The 17,972-nt window shown below is 33.6% G+C and overlaps 1 long non-coding RNA gene across 1 annotated transcript; it reads left to right on the top strand.

The window, feature by feature from the left end:
- Positions 1–1,554: 1,554 nt before the first annotated feature.
- LOC133701922 (uncharacterized) lies at positions 1,555–14,773 on the top strand. Its single transcript, XR_009843635.1, has 3 exons — positions 1,555–1,626; positions 1,717–1,829; positions 14,014–14,773. It is a non-coding gene; the product is annotated as an uncharacterized LOC133701922 (long non-coding RNA).
- Positions 14,774–17,972: the final 3,199 nt, after the last annotated feature.

The raw sequence follows: 17,972 nt of genomic DNA on the forward strand, positions 1-17,972 counted from the left end.
TCTTAGGAAGTTTCTTCAGTTATCTTCCTCTATTATGTCCTTTTTTGTTATAACTTCAAAGTTGGCATGCTTTAGTTGTCTTATGATTCTTCTTTTTTAATTAGTTTAACAAGAATGTTTAAGTGAGCCAACCAGTAATTTGCTTAATTTTGACATCATAAATCCATGTTTTTTTCATTTCAAGTCTATTGCATGTACTTTGCTGCTTTTCTGTACAACTAAAGTAAAGCTTTTTTTCTTCTGATCGAGTCTCTGTTTGAAACCCTAAAAACATAGGAATTAGGTTTCACTCACATCCTCATTTAGGGTTTCCCTTCCTTTTTTTTAGTTTGACCAGGATTTAGTAACAAGATTGTTCCAGAGTTTGATGCAAGCAAATTCATGTTGATTAATATAGATGGTTGAATTCATGTAGCCAGCAGAAAAATACATATTTAGCAGATAAATTGATATCCCATTTTATTATTGTTTACAAAGCAGCTAGTACCATGAGGTTTTGAATGCTTTGACTTCCCTTTTCTTGCATATGGCTTCCCCACCAAAACTTTGCATCCAAAGCTAATGCTGGATATCTTCATTTTCTCTTGCGCTTGGTTCAGTTCATTTTTGTCATTTTTAAACCTTAAAACTGCACTTGTCGCCCGAATTGACCATGTTTTGATTGTTGAACTGTCTCTCCCACTTTTTTCTTTATCAATAAAATTTTACTTGCATATATAAGAAAATTAGGATGCTTTGTTTCCATTCTAAGGATTGTTTAATGAAGGATGTGGGAAAGTGGAACTATAAGCGGTTTTATTGTTTCAAAAGCCTCTTACAAATAAGAATCAGATGTGCGTCGTTTTGCCTTCCATTGAAGGTTTGGACCTGTATGTTGCAACAGTGAACGAACTTCAAATTTATAAATTTGTTCATAGCATTGGAGGATTGATATTTGATGTAGTAACTCTTAATTCTATGGCATTACAGTGTTTATATTACACTGTCAACTACTACAAGCATTATATGACTTTTAATAGATATTTGTTAATAAAATTAGATTTTGCCCAATTTCTTTTCCATTCTTTAATAGCTTTTTATGTTTTCGGATTCGGATTTGCTACATGAAATGATGACACTTTTTTCTAACTATCAGGTTTCATATTTGGGCTAATAGTTGTTTACCTTGTTATTATTCATAATTTTACATAGATTAGGGGAAAGATATTGGTGAAACTCTAACAATATGAGAACACAGAATATCAGGCTGGCAGCTTGATGTACAAAGTAATTATTGAAAATTGAATCCATTTGCTTTTCTTTATCTCTTCAATTGAGCTTTACTTCAAGGATTCACTTCATGTTGCAGGTTTTTGGCCTTTATTTTATGCAGTCATATATTAGAGTTTTCTACCATGCCTTTTTCCATCGCAACTTTATGACCCTTTATTAGGTCTTGGTTCAACGTGTGAATATATATAAGGCAAAATAATTACTTATGTTTCTCTCTGGTTTTGCAAATTATCATTAACATTCTAAATTAATATGCAATTGAAATTATATCTTTTTGATTCAGGTGTTGGACAATCTATTGGAAAACTCACTGCCTTATCTTAAATACAACTATAAAAAATATAGGGCAATAAGGTAAGCCTTTTCCATTTATTTTACCTCTCTTCAATATGGAGTATTAACTTAAATTCAAGGAAAATGGTTTAACGCATCTTCTTTTTCAAGAACCAAGAAAAACCAGGATAATGGTCATGCTTCAGTTCAATTCCAAGGTGGAGAAAGAGTACCTAAACATTCTGCAAGTGTTGTTGAGGAGCTAGAAGATGGCATGTTTGATGGTAATATCTAAACATTTGTATATATTATAAGGCATCCATACCTGGTGGGGACACCGAACCGGAAACATTGTTTACATACGCATATGATCATAGACGATGGAGGATAGCCCAAACCATTGAGAAATTGGGCTATACCTTATGTAACTGATTAGATTAAAATGAAACAAAAACTTCAGGAGAAGTACCTACCCCAGTTCCCAGTCTTATAGGAATAAACTCTTAAACCAATTAACAATCTAAGACAAGGAAATAAGTCTATAAATGAGTATATAACATAATTTAACGATTACATTATTAGATAAGCCATAAGAGAGAATGAAGCCATAACTTTGCGTAGATTTTATAAAGGCTTAAATGATGATCTTAGAAGATAAGTTGTATCTCAAGGTGTATCTACCCTTAACCAAGCTTATAACTTAGTTCAAGACTACAAATTAGTCACAAAGAATCAATAGATGAATCATCAGGACCCTTATAGTATCCCTACTAGGTCCTAATTTAGAAATAGTGATTCTTTGTTAGGTGCTCCACCCCACAGACCTAATCTTAGTAGTGCCAACTTTATAAGAAAGATAAAGGCAAACGAGTTGTCAATGAAGTGTCTAAGGTGAGTTCAAGGGTTAAATGTACTAATTGTCTAGGTTTTGGTCATATCTTTTTAGATTGCGCCTCTAAACCTTCAGTCATCCAAAAATATAAAGATATAGGTAAAGAGGAAGATTGTAGTGTTGAAGTGTATGAGCCTAATCTTGAGGATTTTAGTGACCTAGATGACGAGGATGTGCAAGAAGAGTGACTTTGTTGCGATGTCGCGGTCGCACAAATTAATTACCCTAGCTTCAAACACAACACACAAGATAGTATAGAGCAAGCAAGGGGTCGATCCCACGAGGAAGATTCAAGTTAGATTTTTATGCTAGATGATATGTAATTTGGGGGGGTTTGGACGTTATCTAGGCTAAAGCAAAAGAAAACAGAAAACTATCAAACTAAATTTAATAAAATCAGAAAATTATCAAGAGAACAAACCTTGGTCACAAGCACACATCCACCTACAGAAATCAGAACTGATCATGGAAACGAAACATCAATTTATATTCTGAATATTTATCTCTTCTTAACATTGGTTAGTTAACGGATCCGCCGTATAACTAGCCCTAACCATCAAACAACCACAGTGTCCGCACTAGTAATTTAATTCAATGGCAGCCTTAAGAACTAGATAAGTTGATTAATCAAGAAAACATAACTGTCCGCAGTCTATGTTTGATTTGATTGAATGTTCTCCCTAAGATTAATAACATAGATCCGCCACAATTATTAAACTCAGTTGCTTCACAAGTTCATATACCACAACTCCGGTTTTGATATCAAACTTAACAATAGATTGTCTACAATAATAACTTAGAGTCCGCTCTAGCAATTAAAATAAACAATCATAGGAAAAATAAGCATAGGAGAACAAACATATTCATCATATAAACTGAAAAGAAAAGGTAAAATAAATCTCACAGTTCTTGAAATCCGAAGGTTTCCGTGTCCTTGCAACCAAGAAAAAGTGTTTAGCCTTGCATGTTTGTTGAACAACTAATCAAAAAGAAGGAAGAATGCATAATTTAGGGTTTCTTAGAGGAAGGGGGCATTTTTCTCTCCTTGGCTGGCTGCTCCCCTTCTCTTCTCTCATTCTTTTTATATCCTAGGAAACCCTAGGTCTCTATTTTACAAAATAGTCCTCCATTAAGTAGACTGTTTACATTTAAGTACTTCAATAACTATTTTCCTAAAAAGGAGAAATAGCCTTGCATGAAATCTTCAAGCTTTGATTTAGAGGAGCTAAATTGCTGAAATAAAAACTTGGATATCGGTTTAAATGCTTCGGAATGTCATTTGGACTCGTTTCTTCACGAAACCTGTTTGCTGGCAGAATTCAGATGTCATCTTTGAAAAATCATATCTCCCTCATATGACATCGTTTTTGGCTGCAATTTTGAGCGTTTATATAACTTTGAGTCATGAATCCAACAAAATTAAGTTTGCATCAATTGGACTTCTGTAGCTCCAGATATTTAAGTTGGAATGGCCAAAGGTCAACACTGGCAGATTGCGAGATTTGACTTTGAAGGCTGCGATTTCCATGCTCTTCCTTATTTTATTTTCTTGCCTTAGATGTCCAGAAAGGTATGGATGTTACCTTTTTAATTCCACTGGAATCACTTCATTTCAACCTCTAGAGCTCACGCTCTGCACAAAACATCGACTGAAGGTCAAATCTGCCAATTATCTCCAATTTACTCCTTTTTGCATCTTTCATCCAAAAGTGCCTTCAAAACATAAAACAAAGAATATCAAGGCATTTTATATATAAAACATAGGCAAAACACTAGTTAAATGTGGGTGAAACTATTGAATAATATGGTTGCATCAAATACCCCCACACTTACCTCTTGCTCGTCCTCGAGAAAGGATAGGTAAAACCAAATTGAAGTTAAATTAAATGAAATCACTATGACTAATCTTCTAATCTCCCATCAATATCCAAGAATATATGCATTATAAACAAGAACACAATTAAGAAGGATAAAGAGTATAAATTTTCATGAATTTATTTACATGCAAACTTCAAAACTTAATTAATCGTCGGGATTTAAATGAAATCTATGCCATGCCAAAGTGATAGGTCCTCTCATTGATATACACTCCAACACTCACGTGTTTAGGGCTTATGAGTTTAAATCTCTCAAATTCAATCAATGAATATGTTCTACTATAAGCTTGCTCTTCAATCTCATCTCCATTAATAACATATTACAAACAATGCATGAATCAAAAGGTCTTATTTTTTGGTTGTAATGGGGCTAAGGTAAAGGTGAGGTAAAAGAGAGTAAAAGAAAAAGGTTCAAACCAAAGAAAGTAGAGCATTCTGAAAAATGATATTTCAAACAAGATATTCCATCGAAGCACATAAATTTTCCATCTTTAATCACCAATGCTTAACTTCTTTTGATTTCAAGCTTTTTCAATATAAAATCTTAAGAACATAAAGGAACATTTTTTTCTTTTTCTTTTTCTTTTTCTTTTTTCTGTTTTTTTTTTTTTTTTACCTTTGGCAACTTTGCCCATCTTTTCATCAAACATCACTTCTTCTTTCTTTTCACATAATTTCCAACCATAATTCCATGAAATATCACTAGTATATGCTCTACTAATCCTTGGCCAAGGGAAAAGAAAAACATATATAAAGTTAAGGCTTATACATGGATAAAGCAAAGAAAAGATAAACAAGCTCAAAAGGGGTTTACTAAGGATAATATGCTTTAGGTTGGCTTTTTGGCTCAAATGGTTAAAATTCCTAATGCCTTTATCATCTTCATGTATGTATGTAATATGAATGTAATCTCAACAAGATATGAAGCAAGTTCTAAAGATACATATCATTGAAAGAAGGCACAATCAAAGAATATAATGTTGAAGGCTCAAAAGCTTGCATTGGTATAACACTATAAAGTCAACATGGCATATTCTCAAAGTCAATCCCTAAACCAATTAAACCTTAAAACTTGCATGCACACTCCTTCATTCGATTTATATCTTCATCTATCTCAACTAATTCTCATACATAATACTCATATTCTCAAAAACCAATGGGAGTTCAAAAGATCAAACATAATTTTTTTTTATTTTGAAAAATAACAAAGAAAACCAAAATTAGAAAACCAACATTCTCCCAATACCCCCACACTTAAAACATAACATTGTCCTCAATGTTAAAATAAAAGAAAAGGAATATTGGAGAATGACAAAAATAAAGTAAAATGCGAAAAATAAAAGACAAGGGAAAAAGAAAGCAAATCTGTTTTTTTTTTTTGTGCTGGGTTGCCTCCCAGTAAGCGCTTTTGTTTTATGTCATTGGCTCGACATGTTGCATGCTTATTCTTCATAGATTGGTTCAGCTAACTCCGCAGAAGCGGTGAGTTCTGTCGTCCAACCTTCATAGAAAGGTTTCAAGCGATGCCCATTGACCTTGAGTATTTTGTTGGTTTCTAAACTTGTAATTTCAACTGCACCATAAGAAAAAACATTAGAAACAACAAATGGTCCAATCCAACGAGAGCGTAACTTTCCATGAAAAAGTTTCAAACGCGAATGATAAAGAAGGACTTTATCTCCAACATTAAACTCTTTTCTTGTAATCATTCGGTCATGGAGACTCTTAGTCTTTTCTTTATAAATCCTTGCATTCTCGTAAGCATCATTTCGAATCTCTTCCAACTCTTGCAATTGCAACTTTCTTGCAATCCCAGCAGCATCATAATCCATGTTACATTTTTTAATGGCCCAAAAAGCTTTGTGTTCAAGCTCCACCGGTAGATGACATGCTTTTCCATAAATCATCCTATAAGGTGACATTCCTATAGGTGATTTGTAAGCAGTCCGATAAGCCCAAAGTGCATCACCAAGTCGTAGACTCCAATCTCGCCGGTTAGGTTGCACTGTCTTCTCCAAAATGGACTTGATTTCTCGATTTGAAATTTCAGCTTGGCCATTCGTTTGAGGATGGTATGCTGTGGAAGTTCGATGAGTCACATGATATTTGCGTAACAATGCTTCCATTGAACGATTGCAAAAATGAGTGCCACGATCACTAATGACAGCTTTAGGGATTCCAAACCTGTCAACTATGTGAGTCCTGACAAAATCTAAAACAACCTTAGCATCGTTAGTTCGTGTGGCTTTCGCCTCAATCCATTTGGACACATAATCAACAGCAAGAAGGATATAAAGATTGCCAAAAGAAGAAGGAAATGGACCCATAAAATCAATACCCCAAACATCAAAAATTTCACTCACAAGAATATTTGTTAAAGGCATTTGATTCTTGTGAGTGATATTACCTGTTTTTTGGCATTTTTCACATGATTTGCAAAAATGATATGCATCCTTAAAAATAGAAGGCCAATAAAAACCACTTTCAAGTACCTTGTGGGCCGTTCTTTTTGCTCCAAAATGCCCACCACAAGAATGAGAATGACAAAAGGTAAGAATGGAATGAAATTCATCTTGTGGTACACATCTCCTAACTACTTGATCCACACAAAATTTCCACAGATAAGGAGTATCCCAAAAATAATATTTAGCATCAGCTCGTAACTTGTCTTTTTGGGATGTAGACAAACCTGGAGGGAATTCTTTGGTGACTAAATAGTTCACCAAATCAGCATACCATGGTCTTGTAGAGGAATGTAACACATACAACTGCTCATCGGGGAATGTCTCTCTTATTGTTTCGGTTTGTATATCCTCAGTCCTTAGTCGGCTCAAGTGATCAGCCACATGATTTTCGGCACCTTTTTTGTCTTTGATCTCAAGATCAAATTCTTGTAAAAGCAAGATCCACCTAATCAATCTTGGTTTGGACTCCTTTTTCTTCAAAAGATACCTTAAAGCTGCATGATCAGTAAAAACAATGACTTTTGTACCAAGTAGATATGACCTAAATTTTTCAAGAGCAAACACCACTGCAAAAAGTTCCTTCTCAGTTGTATGGTAATTGCATTGTGCACCGTCCAACATGCGGGAAGCATAGGCGATAACATGCAAATTCTTCCCAATTCTTTGCCCAAGGACAGCCCCTACCGCATAGTCACTTGCATCACACATTATCTCAAAAGGCTCATCCCAATTTGGTGGTTGGATGATAGGGGCAGATGTGACACGCCTCTTAAGCTCATCATGGGCATCTTTACATGCTTGATCAAACACAAAATCCACTTCTTTGGCTAATAGTTTGCACAAGGGTGCTGTAATCTTTGAGAAATCTTTAATAAAGCGTCGATAGAAACCTGCATGGCCAAGAAAAGAACGAATTTCCCTCACGCAGGAGGGGTAAGGCAATGATGAAATAACGTCTATTTTAGCTTTATCAACCTCTAATCCACGTGAAGACACAACATGCCCAAGAACTATTCCTTGTTCTACCATAAAATAACACTTCTCATAGTTTAAGACAAGGTTAGTTTCAATGCACCTTTTCAAGATCAAAGATAAATTTTCTAGACATTTATCAAAAGAATCACCATACACCGTGAAATCATCCATGAAAACCTCAATTATTCTTTCAACATAGTCAGAAAAAATACTCATCATGCATCTTTGAAAAGTTGCAGGTGCATTACAGAGACCAAAGGGCATTCTCCTATATGCATATGTACCAAATGGACATGTAAATGTAGTCTTTTCTTGATCCTCAGGATTAATAACAATCTGATTGTATCCACTATATCCATCAAGAAAGCAATAAAAAGACTTACCTGCTAGGCGTTCAAGCATTTGATCCATGAATGGTAATGGAAAATGATCTTTGCGTGTAGCAAGATTTAGCTTTCTGTAATCAACACACATTCTCCATCCACTCGAGATGCGAGTAGGAATGAGCTCATCATTTTTGTTTTTCACCAACGTGATTCCGGTCTTTTTAGGCACCACATGGATTGGCGCAACCCATTTACTGTCCGTGATGGGATAAATGACTCCTGCATCTAACAGTTTTAAAATTTCAGCTTTCACTACCTCCATCATAGGCGGGTTCAACCTCCTTTGCATTTCCCTTGTTGGTTTCACATTGTCCTCCAATAGTATGTGATGCATACACATTGAGGGACTAATGCCCTTGATGTCAGCTAAAGTCCATCCAATGGCCGTCTTGTGATCACATAACAATTTCACAAGTTTTTCCTCTTGCGTATTTGTCAAACCTGATGCTATAATAACGGGAAGTGTATTGTTGTCGCCAATGAATACATACTTCAAATTATCGGGCAAAGGTTTCAATTCTAACTCGGGTGCCTGTAAAATAGATGGCAAAAGCTTTTTATGTGAGAGTACTAAATCAACAAAGACATTACCATGGGGAACAGTTTGCAATGATTGCAAAGCCAATGCTGATTCGTGCACGTTTTGGGGAACACATATGTGCCTCTCCATCTCTTCTATCTCGGTAAAATCATAGCCATAGCTCAAAGCTACGCTTAATCCATCCTCACAATCAAAATCAAAAACTTGCTGCACACACTTATCAACTTGGTCATAGCATGTGATAGAATAAACATTGCTATAAGGATATTTCATTGCATCATGAAAATTAAATTCAATCTTTTCATCTCCTACTTCCATAGACAAAGTATCCTTACCACAATCTATCCTTGTATTGGCAGTTTTCAAGAATGGTCTCCCAAACAATATAGGAGTGCTGTTTGATGAATCACAAGAATCATGTTCCATATCAAGAATATAAAAGTCGCATGGAATGACCAAACTATCAATCTTAACTAGGACATCTTCTATCACATCAAGTGGGTAAACAAAACTACGATCCGCAAGTTGTATTACAATGCTAGTTTTATTCAAAGGCTCAAGACTAAGAGAATCATAAACATGTTTGGGCATAACACTAATGGATGCACCTAAATCGCATAAAGCTCTTTTAAAACTAGCATTACTAATAACACATGGGATAGTAAACGCACCTGGGTCTTTTTGTTTCAAAGGCAGATTCTTTTGAACAACGGCAGATACAACTTCACCCATACTTACCGTTTCATGACCTTTCAGTTTGAAAGCTCTCTTAGTAGTACACAACTCCTTCAAGAATTTTGCATACTTGGGAATTTGCTTGATAGCATCAAGCAAAGGAATGTTGAGTTCTACTTTCTTGAAAACCTCTAAAATCTCTTTTTCTTTGTCCTCTTTCTTTGACCTAGAAGAACTCACAGGAAAGGGTGGAATTGTTTTAAAACTGGAAGTCATTGATTGAGGACTTACCTTTAGAGTGTTGGTCGTGGTTTCAATTTGTGAAGGAGAAGGATGTTTCTTTTTTGTACTCAATTCAGTTTCTATCTCTTCTTCTTCCTCCATCTCAATTTGTTTCGACCTTTTCTCTTCAAGTTCTTTCCCACTTCGCAGCATGATCGCACTAACATTCTCTTTTGGATTCAATGCTTGGGAGGGCAATTTTCCATTCATTTGTGCTTCCAATTTCCCCACACTTGAAGCTACTTGCCCCATTTGCTTCTCCAAGTTGTGAATACTTGACCTTGTTTCCTATTGAAAAGACATGACATTTTGTTGCAAGGTCACAGTGTTAGAAGCCAAAGTTTTCATCATCTCACAAAGATCATCACTGGATGACGACCCCATAACATTGGAGTTTGTGAATGAAGGGGGTTGTCTTGCTTGATAATTCTGTTGGGGCTGAAATCCATGGGGATGGAATTGTCGGCCTTGATTGCCTTGTTGAGGCTGGTTCCCATACCGTAGGTTGGGATGATCTCTCCATCCAGGATTGTACGTGTGGGAAAAAGGATCATACTTAAGCTGAGGTTGTCCATTGAATGCTCCATCAACTGCATTAGCTTGTTCAATGTAATCTTCTTGCATTGTTGGGCACATATCTGAAGCATGTCCTTGTAAGGAGCATATGCTACAAACTTTCACCTGCTGTACATTGCCACAAGCCAAAGAACGCACAAGAGAAGTAAGATCATTAACTTTATTCTCAAGGTTAGAAATACTTATCTCATTTACTCGTTTATTTGCAAAGTCTCCACGAGTGCCAAACTGTTTCGAGTTGGCTGCCATGTTTGAGATCAATTGGCGTGCAGCCTCGGGTGTCTTATCTACCAATGCCCCTCCACTTGCAGCATCAATGATACTACGGTCAGTAGGCATCAATCCTTCATAGAAATATTGAATGAGCAGCTGATCGGGTATTTGATGATGAGGGCATTGAATGCACAGTTGCTCAAATCTTTCCCAATACTCGGAAAGTGTCTCTCCATGAGATTGTCGAATCCCACATATTTCTTTCCTTATGTTGGCAACTCGAGATGCTGGGAAATACTTCTCAAGGAAGATCTTCTTCATGTCATTCCACGTTCCAATTGAACCTGGAAGAATGGAGAAAAGCCATACCTTTGCTGCCCCTTTTAAAGAGAAAGGGAAAGCTTTCAACTTAACCTGTTCTTCATCAACTCCATTCGGTTTCATGCCAACGCAAACCATATGGAATTCCTTGAGATGAGTATGAGGATCTTCTCCTGCAAGACCATTGAAAGTTGGTAGCAAATGTATAAAACCAGATTTGAGCTCAAAGTTTACATTATTGTCGATGTTTATGCACAATGGCTGATTTTCCATGTTAGGAGCAGCAAGCTCCTTGAGTGTTTGTTGTCGTGCAACAGCCATGGTGTTAAGGCGAGCTTCCTTTCGTAACCTGTGTAAAGTTTTTTCTATTTCGAGATCCAAATGCACTTGACTTTGATTAGTAGAACGGGTTACTGGCATAAATCATCAAGAAAACTCAAAATAAACCAATCACACAAGAGATCGAAAACAATGCAAATTGTACGAAAATCCTACGGTAGAAAACAAAAACTGCCTAAAAACCCTAGAAAACAGCGGAATTTGGCCTCAATAGGGTAGGGCTAGTGGTTCTACCACTAGTCCTGTTTAGAACGTCGTTTCCCTTCAGTAAACAAATGGCTGATACCTAATTCCACCAAAAAATCTGTTTTGAACAGTACCGCTGCCGTAATGAACAGTACCGCAGCAAACAAAAATTCTGTTTTTTTTTTCAGAAAAAGAAATAACAATCACAGCAAATAAAAATAATAGCACAAGAATCAACTAAAATTACTTCCCCGGCAACGGCGCCAAAATTTGTTGCGATGTCGCGGTCGCACAAATTAATTACCCTAGCTTCAAACACAACACACAAGATAGTATAGAGCAAGCAAGGGGTCGATCCCACGAGGAAGATTCAAGTTAGATTTTTATGCTAGATGATATGTAATTTGGGGGGGTTTGGACGTTATCTAGGCTAAAGCAAAAGAAAACAGAAAACTATCAAACTAAATTTAATAAAATCAGAAAATTATCAAGAGAACAAACCTTGGTCACAAGCACACATCCACCTACAGAAATCAGAACTGATCATGGAAACGAAACATCAATTTATATTCTGAATATTTATCTCTTCTTAACATTGGTTAGTTAACGGATCCGCCGTATAACTAGCCCTAACCATCAAACAACCACAGTGTCCGCACTAGTAATTTAATTCAATGGCAGCCTTAAGAACTAGATAAGTTGATTAATCAAGAAAACATAACTGTCCGCAGTCTATGTTTGATTTGATTGAATGTTCTCCCTAAGATTAATAACATAGATCCGCCACAATTATTAAACTCAGTTGCTTCACAAGTTCATATACCACAACTCCGGTTTTGATATCAAACTTAACAATAGATTGTCTACAATAATAACTTAGAGTCCGCTCTAGCAATTAAAATAAACAATCATAGGAAAAATAAGCATAGGAGAACAAACATATTCATCATATAAACTGAAAAGAAAAGGTAAAATAAATCTCACAGTTCTTGAAATCCGAAGGTTTCCGTGTCCTTGCAACCAAGAAAAAGTGTTTAGCCTTGCATGTTTGTTGAACAACTAATCAAAAAGAAGGAAGAATGCATAATTTAGGGTTTCTTAGAGGAAGGGGGCGTTTTTCTCTCCTTGGCTGGCTGCTCCCCTTCTCTTCTCTCATTCTTTTTATATCCTAGGAAACCCTAGGTCTCTATTTTACAAAATAGTCCTCCATTAAGTAGACTGTTTACATTTAAGTACTTCAATAACTATTTTCCTAAAAAGGAGAAATAGCCTTGCATGAAATCTTCAAGCTTTGATTTAGAGGAGCTAAATTGCTGAAATAAAAACTTGGATATCGGTTTAAATGCTTCGGAATGTCATTTGGACTCGTTTCTTCACGAAACCTGTTTGCTGGCAGAATTCAGATGTCATCTTTGAAAAATCATATCTCCCTCATATGACATCGTTTTTGGCTGAAATTTTTAGATTTTATATAACTTTGAGTCATGAATCCAACAAAATTGAGTTTACATCAATTGGACTTCTGTAGCTCCAGATATTCAAGTTGGAATGGCCAAAGGTCAACACTGGCAGATTGCGAGATTTGACTTTGAAGGCTGCGATTTCCATGCTCTTCCTTATTTTATTTTCTTGCCTTAGATGTCCAGAAAGGTATGGATGTTACCTTTTTAATTCCACTGGAATCACTTCATTTCAACCTCTAGAGCTTACGCTCTGCACAAAACATCGACTGAAGGTCAAATCTGCCAATTATCTCCAATTTACTTCTTTTTGCATCTTTCATCCAAAAGTGCCTTCAAAACATAAAACAAAGAATATCAAGGCATTTTATATATAAAACATAGGCAAAACACTAGTTAAATGTGGGTGAAACTATTGAATAATATGGTTGCATCAGACTTACACAATGAGTCCATGTAAGCTTGAGAATGAGGTTAAGAAAGAGTCTGATATGTCTGCTTTAATGGTAGAGGAAGTTTTAGGAAACTATTCAGTGGAATCACCTAGAGAGATAAATATGGCCTCAGAAGAGTCTCATGATATTAGTCCTCCTAAACTACCTGGTTCCTCACCCCACATGCTTGATGTCTAACACATCATAGGTTTAGTGCAACATGTTAAGCTTCCTGACTCTTACCTCATGCACGTGATAAGGAAGATGAAGATAATCCTAGTTTACTTGGTTGTGTCCATACCATATCTACACAGGTTTCAAACAATGTCTGTCTCATTCCACACCCCCAATCATTTAGTATTCATACTTACAAACCCAAGAAGCCTATAAAACACCTTCCCATATCTCCTCGTGATAGGATGTCTAAATCAGCTGAGTCGTTAGCATGTAAAGTTCATAATTTGCATGTTGTGATCACGAAACAAATTCGCAAGTAATGAACAATATAAATTTTGAGCTGATTTACTTAAGTATCATGATGCACTTAATGTTGGAGATTATTTTATGATATAGATTAAATCTGAACGGTGTCCTTTGGAAACTGATTATAAATTGCAAGTATTGCTAGATCAAAGTGTTGCCAATGATTGAATCAAATAATTACGTCATTAAATTATCATTAAACTTTGATATTAGCTCTACTTTTGACATGAAGAATCTTGTTATATATAAAACACAACAGTATATCCCTGATGCTCTTTTTGAAACCCTTGCCTCATTATCCTTATTTTTGGCACTAAAAGAACATATTAATGCTACTTTGAATGCACAAATTGTTTTTACCAGGGATTGTCAGTATATGGACTCGACGACCAGATTCAGACTATACTTAGATTATCAGAGAGACATCACAATAGCTTGATATTTATCTTTGACAATGTTATCGGAGTTGCCTTGACCTATACTCGACGGGGTCGAGTTCTTTCAACCCTGGGAGAATTGGTGGGGACACCGAACCGGAAACATTGTTTACGCACGCATATGATCATAAACGATGGAGAATAGCCCAAACCATTGAGAAATTGAGCTTTACCTTATGTTTTTTGGTTTAATTTAGATGAACTTTTAGTTGAGGTTTATTAACTTGACTTTATTTATTGGGTTTGATTTAATTATTATTTGGTATTTTATTTAGTGGGTCATAAGCCCAATCGCTTGTTCTAGTTAGGGTTTTAGTATTTATATCATACATTTCTAAATGTTAAATAATTTTTTTATGATTAATAAAAAATATTGCAGATTATACATATCTTCATTCCCCGTTCTTTTCTTCCTTTGCTTTTTTTTTTTCTAAAAGTTTCTCTCTTTCCCTTATTTAATTCTTTTGTTTGTTGTCCTGCATCAATACCTGTGAATCAAAAGCAAATCATCATGTTTATACAGCATTTAAATAATTCCTTCCAGGATAAGAAATGCTAGGAATGATCATGATGTTCGCTTGTGCATTGCCCCTTGCATTTATCTTTGCTGCTGTGGTAAGATTTAACTAGTACTTTCACCTGATTGTAGATGATGTTTGAGGGTGATTTGGATTTTTGTTACTGAAAATTAAAGTTGAATTTTCGCATTCAAAACAGCTTCTTACACCCACATGCGTGGTCTTTGTATATTTATTTTATTGTTTTTTATTTTAAAATTTTAAATTTTATAAAATAAATAACTTTAAAAAATTAAAAATATCACTTTTAAGAATAAGATTTTAGTTTTTTTATAAAATTATCAAGCATTTTTTACTACATCCCTCAAAGATTTGTATATCTTTTTTTCTATTTTCTTAAATTTTTGTTTTAGCTTTTCTATGCTATTTTTTATTATTGCATGATTACATACAAAACAAACTCCAAAAATTTCAGGTCTATTGTTTTCACATTTTTTTAATAAATTGGAGTTATAATAATAAGAACATTAATTATTTTCAATAAATTTCTGAGTCTTTTAGATATTTATTCCAATCTCACCTTCATTTTTTATTTTTAAATGAAGAACATTGTTGAAACAACTAGATTTTTCTTGTTGAGAAAAATATATTAATAAGAAAAAAGGATTATACTTGCAAATTATTTTGTTTTGAGAGAATCTAAATTATTACTTTTTTATGAAAAAAATATTGATATATGATTAAATAAAAAAATATGAATAGTTTCATATGACAAGAGATCATTTATATTGATCAGTATTTATCTTTTAATTGTCAAATTTAATTTTTGATGTGCATCAATGTCTTTTTCTAATATTTTTTAAGTATATAATTCTTGATTTATTTGATTATTTACCTGCTTTAACATTTTAGTTCATAATTAAAAAAAAAACTCTCTACAAGCTAAAAATTTTAATGATTTTGCTCACATTTTCTTTTTTTTTATGTTAAAAAATAACATTTAATTTAACTCGAGAATACATATATTCTTTGAGAAGGGAATCGTTGGTTTAACTAGCAGACTACATGGGAAATACAAGATATAGGCAAGTCATTACATTTTCTCCCTTCGCCCTTGAGCGATGAAAGAGGTGCTTCTCTCATATAGATATAGGCAAGTCAATCAGTTCGCGCAATAATGCATTGTTTTGATTGATTTTCAATTGAGTTATAAATGCAAGCTTACACACCCCCACAACATGGGTGGGTAAATAAACTAGTTATAGTTAACTACTTGAAATTCTCAATTTATTTCAGATATTTTTTGCAATTCCTATAAAAATTACGAGAACCAAATTAATAGTTTTTTCATATTATAAATATATTTATACCAAAATAAATATCCACGTTGTGACTATGGATGAACACTAATTAATCATTATCAAATAGAAGAAAAAAAACTGAAATCGATTATGGATTAATAAAATCAATTAGGTTTAAAAAGTTTTAATTAACTAGGAGTCATGATCGGTCACTAGTCATGATCCATCAAGAGAAAGTGATCGATCATAAGAGTTTGAATAATCAAAACAGTCATATTCAGAATATAAGTTCTAATAATTGATGAATAAACTAGAAGTTATGAACAACCAAAAAGAAATAATTAAGCAATTGTTCAACTTGAACATGCACATAACTAGAAAGATAGTCTCTTTTTTAGAGTGGGAGTCAATTATACAAGAATTCATGTGTATATCAATGGAAAAGGAATTTGGCTTGTATTAAAATTTAGCAAACCTTTTTATTTTATATCAATATTTAAAAAGGATTTTAATTATTTATGTAAGTAGGATTTAAATTTTGTAATAGTATAAATAGAAATAGATACTGCTTTGACCTCATAATAATAGTATAAATAGAAATATTTTGACAAATCTATAAACAATGATCAGCCTCATGTATTCAAATTCTTACAATCTATGTTGTTTTTTCCTAGTTTTTTTTTAATATTGCTTTTTTAATTTCTTGCATTTAAGTCTCCTGTAATTCATTCTCCCTTAAAACTGTAATATTTCCATTTTGTTTAATAGAGATAGTTGTCGCCTCCTAGATAATTTTAACTGGCATCAAGTAAATACATAACTATATCCAAGGATTTAATTAAGTAGCATTTATTTAAAAGTTCGGCCAATGTGAAGAGATTATTATTAATAATAATTATTTGATTATATTATTGTATTATTATTAAATTTCACATTCAAAAAAATCTTCTTTCATTCAATCAATGTATAATGATTTATAAATAGAAAAAAATCTATTAAAAATTTGAAGTTATTTAATTACTTGAATAACTATCCTGCTCGTGTATATATAAAGGAAAAGGTAAAATAAACACTACTATTATAATTATAAGAAAAATTAAAAGGCACGGAAACATTATATCGCTCAGAGTAAAATTACTTTTTCTCTTCTTAAAACAAATAAAATAATTAGTTATTAGGGGAAATATAATCTTTTTATAGAGACCCATTAGACATTAGATGATAAATAAATAGGTCATTTTGCATTTCTGATGAACAGTTAATCGACTACTTACTTTTATTCCCAAATCTTTTAAGAATAGTTCTTAGAAATGTTTTTGTATTTTTAATTTTCTAAGGTAAAATAACATAAATACCATTAGAATTTTTCTATGGCTTGATTCCAAGGCAATTTGGTGTTTCTCATTAAGGCTTTATTATTATTTTTAGGTTGGTTTAGGGATAATTTTATAATTTAATAAATACAAATAATGTTTTTAAGAAAGTGGAAGATACATATTTTACACACTGTACGGGCAGCCGCCCCCACACCTTTCAAATGATGTGTGTGAGGTTGTTTGTCGACCAGATACTATCTTTTAGGGTGTTTGAATTGCCTTAACATCTCCTCTGTTATGAGAGCACATATATACCAAACGACCGTAACGACCGTCTGGTTTGTCATTGAGAATCTTTTTTTATATATCTTCTTTTTTCTACTCCTCAATTCCCACACTTTTCCCATAAAGATTTCGAAACAACCATTTTATTTGTTATTTTTTTATATTTTTTTTATTTGAAATAATTTATAAAACTAAAATTCTTTTTTAATTTTATCCCCTTCAATTTTTGTTATTATTTTTATTTAAAATAATTTTTTAATAAATATATTTTTATAATTTCATCCTCAAGTTTTTTTTATTAAATTTAATTTTTAATTTTATTATTGCTGTTTTTAATTTAGCAACTTTTTTTCTCAATACTTTTTTTAAGATATTTTTTGCTATTTTTTTTCTAATTAATAGCAACTTCACAAATCAGAAAATCTTTTGAGAAAAAAATATCAAATGACTTCGACATAGTATACA

This window comes from Populus nigra, chromosome 8 (genome assembly GCF_951802175.1).
Source record: "Populus nigra chromosome 8, ddPopNigr1.1, whole genome shotgun sequence".
In the NCBI taxonomy this organism is placed as follows: domain Eukaryota; kingdom Viridiplantae; phylum Streptophyta; class Magnoliopsida; order Malpighiales; family Salicaceae; genus Populus; species Populus nigra.